At 46.9% G+C, this 22,199-nt stretch overlaps 1 protein-coding gene across 1 annotated transcript in view; it reads left to right on the forward strand.

Moving 5' to 3' along the window:
* The window catches only part of ZNF536 (zinc finger protein 536), a gene marked incomplete at both ends in the record, with an annotated part of 267,928 nt that overhangs the window by 239,696 nt on the left and 6,033 nt on the right, over window positions 1-22,199 (forward strand). The gene's annotated exons all lie outside the window — the stretch shown is intronic.

The raw sequence follows: 22,199 nt of genomic DNA on the forward strand, positions 1-22,199 counted from the left end.
CTCAGGACCCCAGGCTGGCGTGCATTTCTCCAAGGTAAAGGAATCAATCAGGAAATTCTAAGATGTACAATTTGAATTGGTTTCTCCTCCAAACATCCATTTGTGCTGGTTGTGCATGCACAGAATATAGTGTAACACACACACACACACACACACACACACACACACACACTCACAACCAGCCATCTCTTTCTGAATTCTTGGTAAACTACCAGCTCTCACATGAAGCTAGCAGAGGGATCCATTCCAACACGATACCCATTTCTTTGGAAAGGTGCCTTCCCCACCCCCACCCAGGGGCAAACGTGCGGCTTGAACATAAAAGTCGTGGCAGGGGCACCTCACTGTCCTTCCCGACACTGCTTCCTGGATTGTGCAAGGATGATGTCCTTTCGTCCCAGCTCCCCACCTCTGCCCTCCCTCAGGGCGAGGGGAGAGCGGGACAGGAATGGTTGGTGGTCTTTCTCTCCCCCACTTCCCACCACCTGGCCCCCGAGATGGCCCTCTCCTCAGTACTTGAAAGAATCACCTGTCTCTTTTTGGCAAGAACACCCTCCTGAATGCTATAAGAATCTGATGACCTTCACTCTGGTCTCCATGACGACAAGATGGTATATGTTTAATTAGTTCAGGCTTATTTTAGGACCAATTTTCTTTTATTTTAGGGCAATGCGAGCTATGATAACTGTAAGCATGTTTACGAGGCGCGCGAGGCTTAGCTGAAATGTGCCAACAATTCTAGTCAAACAGATGGTGACCCCTGATTCAACTTGCCCTCTCATTCAATTATTCAGCTGTATTTAATTTTCCTCCGAGTGACTCACGTGCCATGCCACCATCTCTCCTCAAGGTGGCACTAAAGACCACCTTTATGGCTACAATAAAAGGTGGAAAGCCAGGTCTGAGGGAATTTTCTCAGCCCAGCCCAGGCTGGAGTAGAGGATAATGAATTTCTGCATTCGAACAATAGTTTCTGCCTAATATCAAATGATATGAAAGGATGGAAAGGAATTGGGTCAAACTGTGTGTGATTTGGCCATGAGCGCCAAGTAATCTCCATTCTAATAAGGAATTTGAAAGACCTTCCAGGCTTAATATCCTTCCAAATAATTTGTTTGGAGTTCAAGGAGTATTACAGTGTTTGAGCTGATTTTATGATTGTGTAGATGTTCTGTTTTCATTTTGGAGACCTCTTCTATTTAATTTTTAGTGGCTTCCAGCCCACCTAACCTGAGACCAAAGGGCGAGAGAAGCGGCCGTTTTGTCCTTTCTCCCTCAATGGCTCCCCACCTGCTCTCCGCGCTAAATTTAATGGTATTTGAAAACCAGATGTCCCCGTAAAGGGATGTGGAATTGCTCACTAACTCTCTTTTCAAAGACCTGGACTTTGAATGCGAGACGGGAGAAGTATGTGGCACGATCCATACTTGCCACAGACTGGGGTTTTTAGAACCTGTGGATTCACTCAGCTATTACCCGCTCCTTCCCATTCCGTAACTCCTTAAACACGAGGGTGCTGGACTTTGGAGATGTGCAACTCACATTTATTATCAAGCGATATAGCTTGTTTAATTAGAAAATGTGGAATTCACACCTTTATACCTTTTTCAAGTTAAAAATTCATGCCTCTAACACTGCTTTTTTGATACATTGACAAGCTTATAACACTTTACATATATGTATATTTTTCCTAAAAATATATCCCTTTAGAAATTCCTCTTAGACACTGTTTGTCTTTTCCATCTTGCATCTGATCAAAACACAGATAAAAGAACCATGTGTCCAACCGAGACCCATGACGATCTGCACATACACAGATGTCTTGATTCATAGATCGCTTCCAAAGACAATAAATTGAATTCCCATGGATTCAGGGTAGATGCTTTAGTTTACTGAATATAAACATATTTATATGTTCAACCTCCCTGAAAATTCTTACTTCTCATTTCATTTCTGTTTAAGGGGAAAATCATGGCAATGGAGAGGTTAACGCTGTGGGTACAGACTCTGGGCCTGGAACTTCTTTTCCAAAGGCTTGGTTTGGGCTTCCTCTATGCTCCATTCCCGGCTGCGGCTCGGACCATTTCTTCTGTATTAAAGAATCTGATTGTGAGCTAAGACACCTTCCGCTGGCCTGCATGGCTCCCAGGACGACCCCAGACCGGCCAGCCAGCGGAGTGGTCTCACCACGCCTCAGGGAGTCCTGCATTCACACCCTCTTTGTGGCTGGGATACTCAAACTTAGCCTCCAGGGCCCTTTCATGGCTTCAGTGTAGGCTCCAGGGGGTCAAGTGAAAAGGGGAGAGTCTGGCTTTCAGCTACTGCGCAGTAGTTGATTTTTTATTCAGCACCTTGCCCTCTGATTAGCCTCTCTGATGGGACTCAACACCTCCTTTGGACCCCCAGAGGTCCCTTATCCCCAGCACCTTTAGGTAACTTTGGTGGAGGCCTTCAGTAAATTCTCAAGAAGAAAGTGGACAAACACTGGAAGGGCTCAAGCGTGTTGCTTTGTCCGAGAGAGACCCTGAGGCCTCCAGGTCCCAGCTCCAGGGGTGGCCGCATCCATCTCCCAGGCTCCATCTTCCCCTTCCAGTGCTTTGGTGGGAGCCTTGGGAGAGTCATGACCGTCCTCCTCTTCTCGTCGGAGCTGCTGGACCTGACAGTTGGGCAAGGACGTCAGGCATGTGGGGTGCTGACGACTGACGTGTTTTCATTTGTATGTGTCATGTGCGTGCACACATATACCCCATGAACACGAGAATCCTCACCTCTTTTAGGGAAATCAAACCCTAGGATGCCTGTTGGGCTTGGTTCCTCCTAGCCAGCTGGGCACAGAGACCACTGCAAGGTGGAAGGAAAGAGGAGGACGAGTGGGAGCTGGGGAGGGGGTTCAAGGCAGCTTTGAGCTTCCATAGGCAAAACATCCAGTAGCTAAATTTTGATTTAGAAAATAAATACCACAAAAATCATGAAGTGGCCCCACAGAGGCAGGGATGGAGCTGGGACACTGGCCTTGCTGCCGCCGCCCTCCACCCCCATTAAGGGTGTGGCCACTGGCAGCCCTGTTGCCAGCCCTACAGTCTTGCTATTTTGCTGAGATCCTAAGTTTCTCTGCCTCCAGGAGCATCATTTGTTTCTCTTTGTTGGGAAGACATGCTACATGAGCATTTGCGTGAGGCCATCTGTATCTTTACAAAGAAATTATGGGGAAGGGTAGAAACTGTCTGGGAATGAGAGATCCTCGCCCCTCGGGGTGCTGGTGATGGGCGAACACTGGAGAAAGTTTCTCCTCTGTGGTTCCTAGTCCCCGAGGCCCAGCCCGGGGCCTGCGACTCCCCTTCTGATCACACTGCCGTTTTCTGAGCGGCGCATTCACTCCTGAAGGCTCATCTCCCTCCCTGTCTTACTCATTTGCCGGCTTCTGTGAAGATCCTTTCTGGCCTGTGAGCTGTCTTCTCCAGCCAGCTCATCCTGCAGCCCTGAGCCCCTCCCTGCTTCCTGGAAGCCCTCTCCCTACTTTTTTCTTTCTTTCTTCTTTCCTTCTGTTTTTTTTTTTTTTTTTTTGAAAGGGGCCAATTCTTTTTTTTTCCCCTGAAGGTGGCAGTGAAAGAAAAAAAATGTGTCCCTTTTAAGAGTTAGGAATTTCATTACAGAACAGATGGAGCACCGGGCATCCCCGTTGTCCCTGGTGTGCCCAGGAGCGCCAACAATAGAAGCCACAGTCCACAAAGTGGTGCCTGCAGGGGCCGGAGGCCTCCCTGGCAGCATGGCACCGTCGCACATCGCCCGGCGCTAAGTGACCGCCAGCTTGCCGGCTTCCTCACTCTCCCCCTCTTAGTCCCTTACCAAGATAATTGAGGATCATAATGCCGAGGAAGGAGCCCGGCTCCCGCGGGCTGTCAGGTATCTGCTCGTGTCTTCATGTCATCCGTCAGCATTGAGCTCCGCTGTCATCTCTCCTCAGCCTTCAGCGGCGGGCTCTCTCATCGCGTTCATTATCTCGGCTCAGACTGGCCCTCCCCCCGCGCCCCCCATCCAGTAAATGCATCTTTGTGCAACTCTCAGTCCCCGATTATGAATCGATGATCATGTGGTATAAGAGAGATAGATGGCTTTTAGTTCCATCTTGTCTCCCCTAATTGTAAAATATTAGTTACATTACACTGTGTCTTTTGATTAATGGAACTTATTTGGAGTAGCCTATCCGAACCCTCCCCCTTCTAGGGTCCTCCACTGACTTTTGAGAATTGAGTGATTTCACTTAAAGCAGACAAATAGGCCCTTCAGCGAGGAGATAGCAAGGCTGTGATACTGTGGGCCAGACAGGCTCTGCCGACAGAGTTGTGTGTTCTTGAGAAAAGCTTCGGCCCCAGCCCGGCAAACGCCGGGCTGCTAATTCATGCCTGGATGGGGAACTTCTTCCCCTTCTTTATTTCTTCCCTCTTTTGGCAAATCGAGCTCATCTTGCTGACTTGCAAAACAGGATGTGAAACAAAATTTAATTAAAATTAAATAAATTGCAGATTGCCACAATCCCACATTCAGCTTGCAAGAAGGCAGGCAGATTGGAACCTTGGTGGATCTGACCTCTGGCACTGCTGGGCACCTTTCTCGGTGTACAGAACGTGGCCTCGCGTCTGACTTGAGGAGACATCTATCTGTTACTGCAGAATTTATTTTATTTGGCACTATTTACTAAAATGTGGTCTGTTGATAAAGTCCTTGCCATACAAAAGGGAAGTCGGTGGCTAAAGCCCTTATTATACACTTGATTTTAGCCAAAAGGCCGAGGAACGATGAACCTCTTATTATAATCACAGTCTATCTTTCAGTGTAAATTCAAGGACATCCGCCTTCAACCTATCAGCTCAATTAAAAAGGTCTATTTACGGTTGATGTGTATAATGTCTCTATCTCGGGGAAATAGGAAGACTTCACAGACAAATCAAATGTCAGAAAAGACCTTACAGATGAGAAATTCTGGCATGCATTTTGATGGGGCACTTTCAGGACACGTGCTGTATAAAATACATATATATATATATATATATATTGTAGGATATTCTCAATATTTTATTCTGATCTTTGGAAATTTTTCTGGCTTTTATTTGCATGATTCTTATGGACACCGATGAGTATGTATTTTCTGGACACATGCTATTTCATTTAATATAGTGGAGGCAAAAGACTGATTTTATTATGTGTATAGGAAGCTGGTAATGTTTTACTTTATTATTATTTTTTAAAGAGCACAACAACGTGTTTATGGCTGCCAGGAAAAGTGAAGGCAGCGGAACAACCATGCCCGGGTTTAAAATTCATCCTGAGGATTAGCTGCCCAGCAAGCATGTAGACAGGAGATGTGGCACTGAGCCCAAGCCGCTTCAGCCCGCCCTAGCCCTGCGCTCCGGGCTCCACAGGGAGCCAAGGGACTGGACGGTCGGTGCCCAAACTTCTCCCTCCTGCTACCTGGGCCCAGATTTTGGAATTTATACATTCCTTTTCTATGTGTTTTTGAGTCCTTGCTTTAAGGGAAGTGTGTGCTTGAGGACTCTTTGTTCTGAGTATCAAGGGACTTTTTTAAATGTCAGTTGAGTTTGGGCTGCTGTGTCTAATGACCCTCCTTAGGGCTTAAGATGCACTTTCCCAAATTCTCATCAGTAGCATCACTCACTCAGTTTCACGCATCCATCACATTTTGAGAGTCTTTTATAGAATATCCTTAATATGGCACGTGAATGCATATTGACAATTGCTGGCACTTTTATATATTCCACGATACACATTTATCTGTTATGGATCCATAATACCAAATGTGTAGTAAAAAGCTGTATCAAAAGGCAGTTATCCTGCGTGCATAAAACGCTCTCACTTGGTTGCTTTAATTTTCTTGCTGCAGCCTCTGAAACCCCCACTTTGTACTGATGGACTTCAATATTTCATTTAAGTGTGTACCTGAGAGGAGGCGACAGTGGTGTGCTAGTCCCTGTCCGGAAAAACCCGTGTTCCCACCAAGCTCAGCCATGGGGCTGCAGACAGCCTCCGTCACCCCTCACTTTTCTCCCACTGGAGAAGTTTTCCCTCTGGCAGCCTGGTTGGAGAGAGGGCAGACAGAGCTTTCAGGGACAGTGGCCACTGCTGTGGAACAGTGCGGACCTGTACGGTCATAGCCATAACCGAAATCGGCACTGTCTACTCCGGGCTCAGTGCTGAACTCTTCATGTGCGCTGCCTGTCTCTGAGAAAGAGGCATTGGGCCTGGACACTCTCTCTGAGAAAGGAGATAGCATTCACCCCTTTAACAAATGGGGAAACTGAGGCTTTGGGGATCTAGAGGAGCCTACGCAAGGCTGTACAGTTAAGCGTGGGTGTTGGAGCTGTCTGTTCCCAACAGCCGGGTCAAGGTACATTCCTCGTTGCTGGAATCTGTCAACCTGCGGTTGGGATAATTTCTAGTTTTAGCCCAATACCGGCTACTAACTATCCTGTTTTTCCAAAGCCAATAAAATGATGATCCCTGTGCAATATTCAAGCTCAAAAAGCCAAAATAATATTCATACAAAGGCAGAGAGGTATGTGAGGCATGATCAAACCCGACAAAGTGCAACTTTTTTTTTTTTTTGGAAGGTTGTTCATTTTTTCTCTCAGTTTCCAATCTTTAAAATCATTATGGGACAACAGGGAGTTTGGAAAATTCTGTCATTTGGGTAAGATTTTCTACCGGTGGTGATTATTGTTGTGACGATGTGACGGTCGGAAAGGAAATAAAAATCAGATTTCCTCTTAAAGGAAGATGGCCCAGGGCTTGGGGAAGTGTCCTGATGCTGCTTGCATGCTTTAAATGACCAGCAGAGACAGGGCCATCAGCAACTGGCAAATTCCCTAGGCTGCTTCCTGGGCCCCATGTCATGGCAAATAGTATGTGCAAAAGCTCTTAGAGGATGATAAAGCTTGATGCATGTGTAAGATAAGACAGTGATAGTAGTAATGGTGAAAAGGAAAAAAAACAAAAAACAAAAAACAAACTAGGCGTCCGCGATTGTTACTTGGGGATGAAAAAAGCAAAGAATCCCATTTGGTTGCTAGCTACCAGAAAGTGGAAACTTCACTGTGGCCTGTCATTTTGCTTTAAAAAATAAATATCTGATTTTTTGAATGCTAGAGAGACTCCCCTTTGTCTTGCTCCCTTCACCCAGTCTTAGCTGAACCGTGCCCGTCACCCTGTCTTAATTGACTTCAGGTTAAGGGAGTCTGAGAACAAGCTTATATTCAGAAGGCTGGGAAGCACATCCCTGGGACCTCCTCATTAGCTCCTCCTGGATGTGTAGGGCAGCTAGTGCTTGGGAGCAAATGCCAGTAAGATTGGGCCACTGTTCTAGAAGAGGAAAAGGAGTCTCCCTGAAGAGAAGGGGCTCCTGCAGACCCAAGTCCTGCAAGGAGGAGGAGACTGTGGAGCTGGGGCCTCCTGGAGCCCGCAGGAGGATTGGAGGGAAGAAGCTACTGAAAGGGGATTGAATCCCTAGAAAATTAAGCTGGTAATGAACTTGGTAATGAAGCCTCATTTAGTTCACATTCAGGTCTAGTCTCTTCTCCTTCTATAGTAATGTGTCTATTTTGAGACTCAGGAAAGAAATGCTTCCATGTGAAAAGCACATGTTTGTTTGATTGTTTAATAATCATGCAACCTTTTCCATTGGCTTCTTTGCCACTAAATGCCAACTCTAAGTCTTATCTTTAAACAGGACCTTGGGATTCTTTGGTGGTTCTGAGAGGAGAGGAGGCATCTGGAAAGAGGCCTCCTGGTTCCAAACATTCCTGTTTCACCTGGCCTGTTACCACTGTCTTTGCACCTCAGTTTCTCCAGCCATGCAATGGGAAGATCATAACATGAGACCTAACTCGCTGGGCTGTGTGTGCACCTAATGAGGTACCCAGGCAAAACCTGACACTTTGTCAGGAGCCTCATTTTGGAAAGAAAGGGCATATGCGAAAATGTTCATCCACTACAAATAAAAGTGACCCCCCACCCGGCAGTGCTTGTTCCTTCTCTCCCCACCATTTTAGTAAATCATTGTAGAAGGAATTTCATGGCCTTACTAAAGACACTGGCTAACTATTATGAATAGCTTATAGCCCATGGGTCATTGAGGCTGTTTCTAAACAGTCTGAGCTAGGAAAGGTATTAGAACATATTTCTAGAGAGGGCTGGAGGTGGGGGAGAGAGAACAGTTTGCAGATGAGATGCCTCCTGAACAAAGTCTTGAATATTTTCCCAAAGAATATTTTCCCAAAGTGAATGCTGAGCAGGCCATTTCTGGATTGGTAGTGGGATGTGCTCAGGAGACAACTTCCTCTTCCCCCCTCACCCCATGCACCCAGGCAGAAAGAGACAGACTTTGCATCTGGGCCAGTTGTCCCCAAAGGTCTGGGGCCCAGGGAGCTCCAGCCTGCTCGATCCCTGGCCAAATGTAATAGGAAGATCCAGATAATAAAAAATCTACTTGTCACCGAGACATTCCTCAACTGTTAGCAATCAATTTGGGGGTGAGGGGGAGGAGGGTGGGAAATACCAAAGGACATCAAAGAGGGTCTCACTCCCAGACTCTGCTCTATTTCAAGGCTCTGTAATTTGGGAAGGTTGTGTGCTAAATAATTTGTGAGCCTCCGAACATGCAGGTTATTGTTTGTGGACAGATGGCGCATCGCATTTTATCGCTTTTCCTTCTGTGGGCCCTCGTATGCGGGACTGATGTGCATTCTGAAGTCTTTGTCTTCTTGCTAAAACCTCTAATCTGAAACAGGCAATCAAGCACAGAGGCAGGGCTTCAGAGGCATAATCAGAGTTTTAAAAGCAAAGAAAAACGGGGAGGGGGAGGGAGCCAGAAATCCAACTGCAGTTAGGAGGCAGGTGTGTTTGCAGAAACTGTAAGAGGTCATTGGGGTATTACATGGACAAGGGAAGGGACTCTGGGAGGAGGAGGGAGGGAGGGAGGGGCCGCCCTCGGTGGCTGCAGGCAGGCAGGCAGGCAGGCCAAGGGTGCAGCGGGCACCTCCCTGGGTGTGTGGCCTCTGCCTGCTCTGCTTGGGAACTGGGGGTCTTTGTCTCTGCAGGCGGTCATGGCCTGGTGGGGAGGGGGGGGGGCTCTTGGAGCTGCGGCTGCCCTTCCAGTTAAATCATGTTGATATACAGGAAGGAAATGAAATAGACGAACTCGCTCCTCTTTTCTTCCTACGGATTTTTCTTTTTTATTCTGAAGATAGAATTACTGTTTGTAAGCATCTGAAAGTCATTAGAGGCCCTGCAGTCTGTCAGGTGTCGACGCAAGAAACTGCTGAAACCAAACGGGTGCCCGCACCGAGGGCTGGGAATTTGTCATGTGCTGATGAGCAGTTATAATAATATATGAGCAAATCACAAGCATTCTGCAAATTAATCAAATTTTTTTTCCCCTTCTCCCTTGTCTCTGGGAGAGTGGCTTTGCAGGCAGACGTAGGTGAAGCAGTTTTACTCACAGATGGTCGCTCTGGCATCAGATGGAATTTATATAACAGTAATTCTGATTCCCTGCCAAAGTAGCAGTGAGCACACCAGGGAGATTGTAGAAGGCGAGTCATGTGGTTTTGCTGAGGTTGTTGTGGGAAGTTTAAGGGGGGAATCTCAAATTCTCCTCTTTGCCTTTACTGTTTTTGCCTGAAGGGCCAGAAACGGAACGCCATTCTGCCATGGGCGAAACCCGTCACATCTCTTCTCGTGACTCGCGCTGAAAGAGTGCTCCGCAGCTGTTGGAACTGCTGGCGGTGACAGAGCCCCGAGACTCCTGATCCTCACTCGCTCCTTACAAGATTTTAAGGGGATTGGGTTCAGGAGGTGGCAGCCCGACAAGCTCCAAGAGGCAGGGCTGCCTCCTGCCTGCCTGCCGAGTGCGTTTACCCTCCTGCTCCCCGAGCGCGGTGAAACCTATGAGGGCTTTTCTTTTCAAGTGTTTTATTAAATGAAGAGTCTAACAGCACTCGCTTTAATTACACACGGGCTCCGTTTATAATTCCTCTGGATTTATTCAAGTAGTTGAAAGTGATGGTGCTGGTGATTAAACTGATCATCTTAGTTTAGCTGCTCCCAGGTGAACCTAGCGGTGTATTGGTGCGTAAGTGTGCAAAGGGGTGCTCCCGTGTGCTGGCACGTGGCTGCTTGTTCTGGTGCCTCCCCAGGCTTCCGACAGCCCTCATCCCGGCCAAACTTTCCTCTTTCTGGGGAAACCTGAATTTCGATGGGACAGAGGTGCACAGAAGTTGCCCCTTTGTGGGCCACACTTGGGGAGACCTGTTCTCTCCGAAAGGTGCCCTGCCTTCTGCAGAAGGAAAAGCAATACCAAGATGGCGTGGAGGCTGCATTATGCAACAAAGTCCTGCTGCTGTGGGCTTTTTTTTCCCCCTAATGTAAAGCCCTGCCCATTTGTTTTGGTTTACATGACTACAGAGAAATAAGTGGATTAGACGGAAACTTTACCATGCTCCATTGCAGCTGGGTGCCGACATCTGTCATTTCTCAGCCATATTCCAAATCACGCCAGCAAGAGAAAGCAAAGTCTGACACCTTTGATTTTTTAGAGAGCCTTTTATAGGGGGAAACATAGAGAAGAAAGGAGTAGCATTTCCTTTGTGACTTCACGAGAAAAAAAAAGCCACCTCTCTCTTAGACTTATTTATTTTCAGCATGTGACAATATTAGCGGCACTCAGCGATAGCTGAATGTTGAAAAGTTTATGGTTCCACCTCTCTTTTTTTTACTTTGTAATTTTCTTTTGTTCACAGTACCAATTTATTGAATCGGGCATGATAAAAAGTAGCCATTTTAAATAAATCCATTGTACCCATCTCTATGGCGGGCATCTGATTCCTTTATGGTCTTTTGATGGAATGGGACTGCCCTCACCACACTGTTTCTGGTGAGATGCTCAGAGCAACACCTATGAACTCTCCACCCTGCAAAAAATGCACTCATGTTGTGAGAGATGTGTAGGTAATGAAAGTTGTGTGCAGATAAACTTGGCTACCAGCTTTTAGGGGACTGGATATTTATTTACTGAAAATGTTTTGTTTGGCCCTACCCCCTGTCGCACCAGTATCTGGTGTCTTTCCTAGTATAACGTGGTGCACACAGCACACCCTTGGCACAAGCCAAGTCACAGTATTGCCCCCTCCCATATTGAAATTGTACAATGAAACAGAACGTACAATTAAAGGCTGATGTGTTCATTTTATGCGGCACAATGGAAAACAGGAAACCACTGAACCAGCAGAGACCACCCACTTGTTTATTTCACTGGGTGTGTACAGGAATGCGACCCATCTGCCGAGTGGAGTGAGGAAAAGCAGGCACGCCTCCCCCAGCCTCCCACCTCAGGAAAGGTGAGACCTGGGTTGTGAAGCAGGACCGTTCAAAGTGGAGGCTGAACCCCCTGCCTCCAGCGCCTGGCTGGGGGCGTGGGCTGCAGTGAGCCAGGGGCAGGAGGATGCCAGGCAGGGAGTTCCGGGAAGCAGGAGCGACTGGGACCCAGCTCTGCAGCAACTGCCTTCGGGAAGATCTTGCCAGACCTTCTGACTTTTCAAGAGAAACTGGAAATCCATGTTTTTACGTTAGATCTTTAAACATTGGCAGTGCGTTACAATTTTTTTTTTTTTTTAGAGTTGGGGACAAAAAAATGTGGGCCTCCAGCTTGGCACCTCTGAGGAGAACGAATGCATCGTTGTCCTGAATAGCGGTGGAATCCATGGTGCTGCTACTTGGTCACTGTGTGGGGTGGCCGAGGGCTTGGAGGACTCAGGTCGGGGCGGGTGGGACCATCCTTGCCACCCAAGAAGTGGCGTGGTTGTGGGGAGAGTGGAACCCAGAGGATAGTTCTTTCAACTGTGATTGGGAAACTGAGCCTGGCTTCCCAGTAAGCCAGGGTGCTCCTGAACGGAGCCAAGGCCTTGAGTGTCCCATCCACTAGCACGAGCCGGGGCTGAAGGGAGCAAGGCACGGACCACTTGGGTTTCCCCAAACAGGAAGCCAGCAGGGCCAGGTGGGGCATTCCAGGTAAGGAGCACAGGCCAAGTGGGACACCTGTTAGGAATGCTGGCTTGCGTAGAGGAAGGAAGCCAAGGTCCAGGGCATGAGCGGGGTGGGGGTACACGTGCTCCTCACAAGGCCAAAAGCTGAGAGCAGCCTGTACAAACCTTGTGCAGTGCTGCCTTGCCAGAGCCAATCTCCACCCCTTACCCCAGGGTGTCCCCAGACTCCCCTGAAGGTCAGAATGTGCTCTGAGCAGAGGAGGGCGCCCACCCTAGGGACATACCTCTGTAAGGGCAACAGATTCTGCCTCCTCCTTTATCCATCCCCTTCTATGTGCTGAGCTGGAAAATGTTTCTAGTATCTCAGGAGGAAGGAGAGACCCACCCATTCAAGGAAGCCCTTAGTGAGTGGGCCTGGCAGGATATAATTAAGTACCTAATCGTGTGGTGCCTTAGAGAAGTGGAACTCTATCGTTTCAAGGAGGAGCTGGAAGCCAGGCATGGTGGTGCATGCCTGTAAATCCCAGTACTTGGGAGGCTGCCACAGGAGGATCGCAGATTAGAGGACAGCGTCAGCAACTTAGCTGAGATACTGTTTCAAAGTGAAAAATGAAAGGGCTGGAGATATAGATTGGAGGTAGAACATCCCTGGGTTCAATCCCAAGTAATACACACACACAGAGTTGGGGTTTTGGTCAGTCTCATTGGAAGAAGATTTGGGACTGGGAGTGGGTAAATATTTCTAGTAGAAATGGCAGCACACGTTCGACAGGAGCAGGTTTCCGTTTGCACACTGGACAGGCAGGCTAAGGAAGCAAGGTGCTCTAGTGAGAGGTAGGCGCCTGGACATCTAGAGGAAGAGTAGAGGTGCGAGGGGCATGGCTGGCACGGTGCGTGCTGTGAATTGTCTCCCTGAGAGCGTCCGTGCTGTTGTCTGAGGGGCCTGTGGACCCAGTGGGCCTGTTGGTGCCCAAAGCTCTCAAGGGCAGGCCTGGCTGTTAATCCTCCTAACTTCCTTCCATCCCGACAGCCCGTCTTGTTGCACGGGGACTTCAGGTAACTGTGTTTGGCCCAGTTCACCTAAGGAAGAAGGCAGAGATATTAAAAGTGGAGAATCAGGGTCCCATGTACTCTCACTGTTGCCATCTTTGAGAACCATCCAATAATTTTAATTAATATTTAAAAATTAATTTACCAAAACATACAAGAACAACCAGTCTAGCTTTGTTTTAGTAATAAGATCCAATCCTGATTCAACCGTGTTTTCCTAAGGCTGTTCAACAGTGCTCTGCCTGGTTCCACTTAAAACTCCCTGTCCAAGCCTGGCGTTGTGGTGCGTGCTTGTAATCCTAGTACTTGGGAGGCTGAGACAGGAGGATCACACGTTTGTGGCCAGCCTCAGCAACTTAGTGAGCCTGTCGGCAACTTACTGACACCATGTTTCAAAGTAAAGAATAAAAAAATATAGGGCTGGGGTATAGCTTGGAGGTAGAATGCCACTGGGTTCCATCCCCAGTACCGCAAAAGATAAAAAACAAAACACACACACACACACACACACAAAACAAAGAACCCTCTCCAGAGGTCTAAGCCCCTTAGACACTACAAGAGAGAAGAGGTTCTGGCTGTGGGAGGAGGGCGTCCCTGTCATGTGAAGGCCAGTCTCCTTTCTCTTTGGCCTCTCTGGGCATTTCTTTTAGGATTAAATGCACTCACTCAGAGACAAACTCTGGGTACCATTAGAGCTTTATTATATTATGCATCTAAAAATCTTCAAAAAAGGGAAGTAAGTTCACCGACCCCTTGAAGGTTATTTAATGATAAACATAAATGCCTTTAAACAATCCAGGGATGATTTAAGATCCTGGATCAATAGTGGCTGGTGAATGCCTGCTGGGTGGCTTGCTGACCACCCGGGGAGGCCTGTGGCTCCAGGGACTAAAGCAGCCTGGGCCAACAATAAACACCAGGCAGGGCCAAATCCTGAAAAGGTGTGGCTGGAGCCAGAGTCCAGCCTGGGAAGGAAACTGCTAAGGAAGGGGGCATGTGGGGCCCAGGCCCAAGGAGAGGGCGGGAAGCCTGAGGAGAGTCCAGGGTGTGTGTGAGGTGAGGCGGCCTGAGCTGGGCTCCCGGAGAGCCTCCACCTGTCTGAGGCTTCTCTGCAGACACACTCTGGGAGTCCAGCTTCATCTAGCCTCACAGTCCCCGGCTTGAACCTGAAGCTTCAGGGACACATAAATTGTAGTAGTCACACTCCGGCTGCAGATCTGAGCTGGGCTCTGCCATTCTTTGGCCTGTGGCCCTGGATAAGCACACGGCCTCTCAGAGCCTCGGTGCCTTCATTGGGTAAATAGATGTCCTATGCCTTCAGCATCGTTAGAGGAATCAAAATGTATATAGACCATCTACTGCAAGACTGCCATGCCATGCCACTTAATAGAGAAAATATTTTAATACTGCGACCATATTCATTAGATGTTTCTTCGTGGCTTTCTATGTGCCATAGATTGTCTTAAGCATTTAACAAGCCTTATCTTATGGAATTTTCACAAAAACCCTTATCATGTCCATTTTACAGATGAGAAAACTGAGACTTCGGTTAAATGGCTGGCCCAGGAACACAACCAACAAGTAAGAGCTAGATGAGGTTGAGTCCTCTGTCTGACTCGAGGATGCCCACTGCCAGTCTTAACCACTGTGTATGAGACAAAAACTCTGTGCCCCCCACAGGCCTCCAGGAGGAGCCCGGCCTTCTCTTCTCCTCGGGCAGCAGGCCCAGCATAGTCTCTGAGTTTCCTTCTCCCTCCTGAGAATTCAGCAGCACCAGGAAGAGTCAAGAGCCGCCTGCCTGGCTCTGTGACACTGGGACACACTCTCAGCAGTGGTATCTCCCCAGGTGGAGTGTTGGGATCAAAATCAACTAAATTCTTTTTAAAAAAGGAACTTTTTAGCCAGGCATGATGGCTAATGCTCGTAATCCCAGTACTTGGGGAGCTGAGACAGGAGGATCGAGGTTCAAAGCCAGCCTCAGCTACTTAGTGAAAATCTCAGCAACTCAGTGAGACCCTATTTCCAAATAAAGAATAAAAATAGGACTGAGGGTGTAGCTTGAAGGTAGAATGCCCCTGGGTTTAATCCCTAGTTACACGTAAATAAATAAATAAATAAATAAATGGAACATTTTAATTTTTTTGGTGGTACTGGGGTTCCTGGAAACCATTCTACCTCCGGGCTACACTCCCAGACCTATTTTTTATAATTTTATTTGAAACAGGGTCTTTTAAGCCAGCACCTGTGCGATTCTCCTGTCTCCGCCTCCCAAGAGCAGGGATTATAAACCTGCACCACCATGCCCAGCAATAAATGGAACATTTTATTTATTTATTTATTTATTTATTTATTTATTTATTTATTTTGTGGTACTGGGGTTCCTGGAAGCCCTTCTACCTCCGGGCTACACTCCCAGACCTATTTTTATATTTTTATTTAGAAACAGGGTCTCCTAAGCCAGCGCGTGCGGCTGGCTTCGAACCTGCGCGATCCTCCTGTCTCTGCCTCCCAAGCGCGGGGATTACAAGCGTGTGCCACCACGCCAGGCTAAATGGAACATTTTAAAATAAACATTTTAATTTAGCATGGGATAGATTTGGATTTACAGTAAAGTTGCTTAGGTGCAACAAATTCCCATGTGTCTTACAGCCAGGTTTCCTGGCTATTAACATTTCATTAGTAGAGAGCATTTATCACAACTAGTGAATAAATATTGATACATCGCTATTAGCTAAGTACACGTTTTATTCATATTCCTTAGTTTCTATGTACTGTCCTTTCTTGTTGCTCCGGGAGCTCATCCTTTCTTGTTGCTCCGGGAGCTCATCCATGATGGCATGACGTTTACTGTCATGTCTCCTTAGGCTCCTCTTGGCAGTGACCGCCTCGGATTCTTTTTGTGTTTGACGACCTTAATAGTTAAATAGTCTTCATGGTCTTATGTTGAGATAGGGTCTTGCTAAGTTGCTGAGGCTTTTGCTAAGTTGTTGCGGCTGGCCTCAAACCTGGCATCCTCCTGTCTCAGGCTCCCAGGTACTGGGAGTACAGGCCTGTGCCACCACGCCTGCCTGAGACGCTCCTCTGTAGAGTGCCCCTCGGCTGCCATCTCTCATGCTTAGACTGAAGTGTGGATTTAGGTGAGAAAGACCATTGAGGTAAAGCGCCCTTCACCACATGCCAAGGCTCTTGGTCTTGGTCCCGCTTTCCATAATGCACATTTTTGAAAGAAGTCACTAGGTGCCGTCCCTACTGCAGAAATGGGGAATTATGCTTCGCTTCCCCAATGTGGGGGATATCTACATAAATTAATTAATTGGAGCGCCTGTCCTTCCCCATGTACACTGACAAACACGATGGACACATTTCTATCAGTATGATACGGGATATTTATTTTATAATTTGATGCCATGGCATTTATTTTCCGGCTCAAATTCATTCAGCTTTTGAGCTCTAAGATATCTTCATGTCTTGTTCGTGTCTTCATTCATCAATGTGCGCTGTTTTTCCAATTTAATTTTCTAACACAAGATATTCTGGAATCAACTCGTGTATTTCCTGCCCCAGCCATAGAATCGGACATTTCTCCAAGGAACCTTGGTCTCCTCCTCCTCTTAATATTTTTAGTGTTACAGATAGAACCCAGGGCCTTGCACGTGCTAGGCAAGCACACTACTACGAAGCTGTACCCAGTTTTTTGTTTTTATTTAGTTTTACTTTGAGATAGGGTTTTTTTTTTTAAATTGTTTGTTTGTTTTTGCAGTATTAGGGATGGAACCCAGGGGCATTCTGCCTCTGAGCTATACCCTCAGCCCTATTTTTTATTTTTGAAACCGCGCCTCATTAAATTGAAGAGGGCCTCACTAAGTAGCCGAGGCTGTCTGTGAACTGTGATCCTCCTGTCTCAGCTTCCCAAATATTGTGAGATTGGGGTTTGATAAGTTGCTCAGCCTGGCCTTGAATTTGTAACCCTCCAGACTCAGTTTCCTGAGTAGTTGGGATTAGAGGCATGTACCACCATGTCCCACTTTTTTTTTCTCTTCTAGAAATCAATGCTATCACTTCTAGGTCCTCTTAGTTGATAAAACAAGGAAATACATGCATATATGCAATTCCTCTACATGTATCTATATTCTATATATGAAGCCAAACAGGAGCTAATAGTGATGTCTTCAATCCATTACCACAGGAATTAAAATTCACTTTTAAAATAAGTACATTTTTGAGTAGCCTTTTAAATTAAAACCTAAATCACAGGAAATTTAAAACCTAAAATTATTTATACTAAGGATATTTCAAAGTGTTTTAGCATCTTTGATTAGGTGGATGAATATTTTTTAAAAACTGAAAACATAAATTATGTACCTGATTGGAACCATTCTTGCCTATTTGGAATTAGGGAAATTAAGAAGGGAATATAATATATGTGATTGAGAAAGCAGCTTTTTTTGTAGGCCTGGTGCATGTTTATGTATATATATATTTTTTTTACCAGTCTCATTGCTCCTACCAGCCTCTTAAACCTGGAAGAAGGATATCTGAGGGCCCTGGACCTCTCAGTTTGCAGCTTTAGAGTCGATGCTCAGAGAAATCAGCAGTAAGGGCTGTTGGGGCTCCAGGGCACCCACCCAGGTGGAGACATGGCCACCACCCTGAAGGCCTGACCTGTCCATGAACCTGTGGTTACCACCATTCCTGAGGGGCAAATTTCAACCATGTTCAATTGGTCCTACAGGTAGAGCCATTTTTTTACCTACCAGCATGAATTTTGCAAATGTCCTTGGTTTTAAAGATTCTAGCGGGCTCTGGTTTAGGTATAATGGAAAACCTGGAGTTGTTATGAATCCCCTTAGTAATACCTAAAGGCAGCTCTTCCCACAGCCTGTTGATGGAAGCCACCTCTGAGGACTAGTTCTCACTACTTTATGACCTGGGTCCTTCTAGAAGACAAAACAATAAAATATGGATGCGGGACATCTGTCTGAGTAGTTTAGACATACAGTTGCCTCTCCAAATCTTCTATATGGGAATGTTTAGTTTCCACATGCACAAATTTAACTTTGGACCAAAAGTATTTGGGAAAAGTCTTCTAGAATGTTCTAAAAAGCAAAACTAGGCTTTGCAGTATACCAAGCACCTTGATGAATTCTCATGAAGTAAGCCTACCTCCCCAGCGTCCTGCCATTTTACAAGGCCTCATTTCTCCTGCACTTTGTCTGGCTTTGCCTACCTGTTGTCTCATTTGCATACCAGGTAGTTAGGTTGAAGATGCTTGGGTCTGTACTAAACATGTGTGGACTTTCATCTCTTGTCTCTATTCTCTAAACAGTACAGTGAGCCACTATTTATATGGCGCTTAGATTATACTGTTATATTTATGAATAATTTAGATATAATTATTTTTGTGGTGCTGGAGATTGAACACAGGCACATTTTATCACTGGGATCTACCCCTAACTTTTTATTTTATTATTTTGAAACAAGATCTTGAGAAGTTATAAACTTGATTTAAAAGACATGGTAGAATGTGAGTTATATACACATACTCTTTCTATATACTTTTTATATAAGGGTCTTCAGCATCCACAAATTTTGGTCTCCATGGTGGAAAGTATCTTGGAATCCATTTCTTGTGGATGGCAAGGGTTGACTGTACTCTTCGATTCCATATTCCAGGGAATATGTCCCATGTGCTGAATGCCAGATAGTTTTTATTTTTGTACTGGGAGCATTCTACTTCTGAGAAACACCCCCATCTTTTTTTTTTTTTAATTTTTGTTTTGAGACAGGGTCTCACTAGGTTGCTCAAAGTCTCAGTAGGCTGCTGAGACCTATCTCTCTAATCTGCCATCCTCCTGTCTCAGCCTCCTAAATACAGGGATTACAGACATGCATCAGGATGCCTGGCTATCAATACTAGATTTTGCTGGGCTTCTGCAGATCACTGTGGCATAGTAGTGCCTGCTGGGGGGGGGCATGTGATATGTGTGCAGCCCCCTCCCCCCATTCACATGGTACACATCCTTTTAGTGTGTCCATGGACTACCTCCTGGAGCATCTGGTTTCTAATGGAAAATCCTACTTTGTAGAAAGAGGGTTGTGGACATTGACAGGATGGGGTGGACAAATGAGCATGAACAAGTGTTTAGAAACAACCTGATGAGAACCCAGTTAACTTTCTACCCCTGACTTTGGTCCATCGCTTACCTCTTGGGGTCAGGTTTTCTTATCTGTGAAATGGGAAGCCATCTCTGCCATTCTACCTCCTGCTAGCATCTGTGAAGAACAATCCAGGCACCTGCTGCTGATGTGCTCTGTGGAGTGGGCATCGGGACGTCCTCACCAGTAGCTATTCCCACCACACCAGGGCCAAACTCCAGAGGCTGGTCATCTATCTTCTCCCTACTCTTTTACCTGCCATCCACACCTGAGGAGAAGCCATCCATTTGGAGAGTCTGGAAACCCCAGAGATGCAGCCCCATCCCGCTTGTGAAACCAGCTGCCCACAGTGTTGAGCAGTAATTAATGGATGGTCCCCCCAAGGGCAGGCATTTTCCTCTCCCCCTTAGGTACAGGGAAAGAACAGATATTTCCATTGTAGCAAGTAAGAAAAATATCTCGTTTCCCCACTTTTGTTATAAACAATGTACGACTTGCTTTCTTCTTACCCCTCTTGACCCTCCACACTGTATACATATTTATATATTATTCATAGTGGATTAAAAATGAATGTGCTCTTTACCACTGCTCTACGGCACAGTGACAATACAAATTAACGTATGATGTACTTACTTTTTGCATGGCAGTGATGGGAAATGTTGATGGCCTCAAAGTAAGAGGTAGAGAGAGGAGAGTAGGGAGTGGGGGGGGGGCACCCTTCTGGCACATCAGGGCCCTGGCTGCTGGCAGGTTAGGATGTGGGCTGTGTGGCACGGCTGTACTGCTGTAGTGCTGGAAGGGCTTACCACTTCTTTTCTCCTGTGGGATGAGGTCTCAAAGGGCCTGTAAGCCTGGCACCTGACCCCCTCCTGCACAAGGCCTCTCCTGGGTCCCCCTGACCCGTTCCTAGGAGCCCCCACCTATCTTTCTGCCCCTGTGCGGGGTCCAGACATGTCCCTCTGCCTGCAGTAGCATTGAGCTCTCTTTCTTTCCCTTTTTTTTTTTTTTTGTGGGTTTGGGGATGGAACCCAGGGGCATTTGACCTCCGAGCTACACCCCCTGCCCTACTTTTTATTCTTTATTTTGAAACCGGGTCTCACTGAGTTGCAGGGGGCCTCACTAAGTAGCTGAGGCTGTCCGCGAACTACGATCCTCCAGGTCTCAGCCTCCCGAATGCTGGGATTACAAGCGTGCGCCACCACGCCCGGCTTTCTTTCCCTTTTCCTGGCTGCTTCTCATGGCTGTTTCTTTGCTTGAAAAATACTTGATGGGCATCTGTGATGTGCCAAGCATTGTACTGGGTAGTAACATCAATGATCAAAGCAAACAGCCCAAGCAGAAGCCCAGCCCCACACTCATGGAGTTGATGATCTGCCCGATGGGGGGGGGGGACCAGCCATGATTGTTTTATTTGTTCAGCTACCGATGGTAGAAGCTGTACTGAGTTTGCCTGATGTGTCTCACAGCCATTCGGGCAGGTCTGGAATATTTAGAGAAGGCCTTCTACAGGCAGGTGCAGCGGCATTGAGGACTGAAGGATGAGATCTTAGTCATGAGATGGTGTAGGGACAGGGACAATTCCAGATGGAGGGAATGAGGGCTGTGCAAAGGTCCTGAGAAAGGAACGAGCGTGGAGCATTTGGAGAAGAGAGAGAAGCGTCGAAAGAATAGACACAAATGGCAGAGCTTTGGGGGGCTACTGGAGGGATGTTCAGGGGCTCCTATTCCTCCCATCTGGGCTCTTGAACCCCCAACCCACCACCAAGTCACCAACTGTGCGGTCTAAGGCTATGTCTTCAGACTCAGCCCCTCTCCAGCCCGTGGCTCCTCTTGGGAATTCTGTCCAGCGAGGGTTCTGACTCGCAGCAGTTCCCAGCCCAAGACGGGAGAACTTCATCCCAATAAAATGCAACTGATAATAACTGGTTCCTTTGGACTTCGAGGGTCTCACAACTCATAAAGCCCCCATTAAGAGGCCAGTTTCTGAAGGTGAGACAATCTTTTAAGCTTTAATCAGACACCCAAGGCCAGCTGGCACCAAGCAGTAGCACCCAAGGTACTTGCTCAATCGGTACTTCTGATGGAGAAGACTCCCCTCTCCTAATCAAGCCGAGATTAACAGCGCAATGTCCACAAAGGAGAAAGGGAACCAACAGTGATACATAGCTGACATGTTCCCCTTCACCGCCTGCAGATGTGCCACAGGTCTCACTTTACCTTGGCAGCAGTCTGACCCTGCAGGTAATAGCTCCTCATTTCCAGTGTGTGAAAACTGAAGACTTGAGAGATGGAGCCGCTGCTCAACGTCAGATGGATGGAGCTGCTGGCTCAGGGTCAGAGAGAGCAAACCCAGGTTTAGGGTGCTGAGGAGCTTAGTGACCTCACAGAAAAGGGAAGCTATGTTTTAAGCCTAAGTTCCTAACCACAACCGGTATTGGCCTCTGACAAGGAGGAAGAGAACATCCAGAAGAGACTGAAGAGTCTATTTTTATTTTTTTTTTATTTTTTTTTTTTTTTGGTGGGTCTGGAGATGGAACCCAGGGGCATTTGACCTCTGAGCTACACCTCCTTTCCCCCTTTTTATTTTTTTATTCTTTATTTTGAAACCGGGTCTCACTGAGTTCCAGAGGGCCTCACTAAGTAGCTGAGGCTGTCTGCAAACCACGATCCTCCGGTTTCAGCCTCCCAAATGCTGGGATTACAAGCGTGCACCACCACACCCAGCTTCTGAAGAGTCTATTTGACCAAGGCGTTCCTGTGGTGCAGTGCTTCTGGGGATGAAGCTAGGGAGAAGCCTCTGCAGTGGGGAATGACTGGGCGGCTCCTTATTCCCTCAGATTCAACCACTATAAAAGGCTTTTGGATCCAACTGGGTCTTAGAGTTCCTTCTACTTCTTAGAAACTAATTAACACTCTTTGCTCCTCATTGCCACGCGCAGA

This window comes from Muscardinus avellanarius, assembly GCF_963383645.1.
Source record: "Muscardinus avellanarius genome assembly, chromosome: 10".
NCBI lineage: Eukaryota > Metazoa > Chordata > Mammalia > Rodentia > Gliridae > Muscardinus > Muscardinus avellanarius.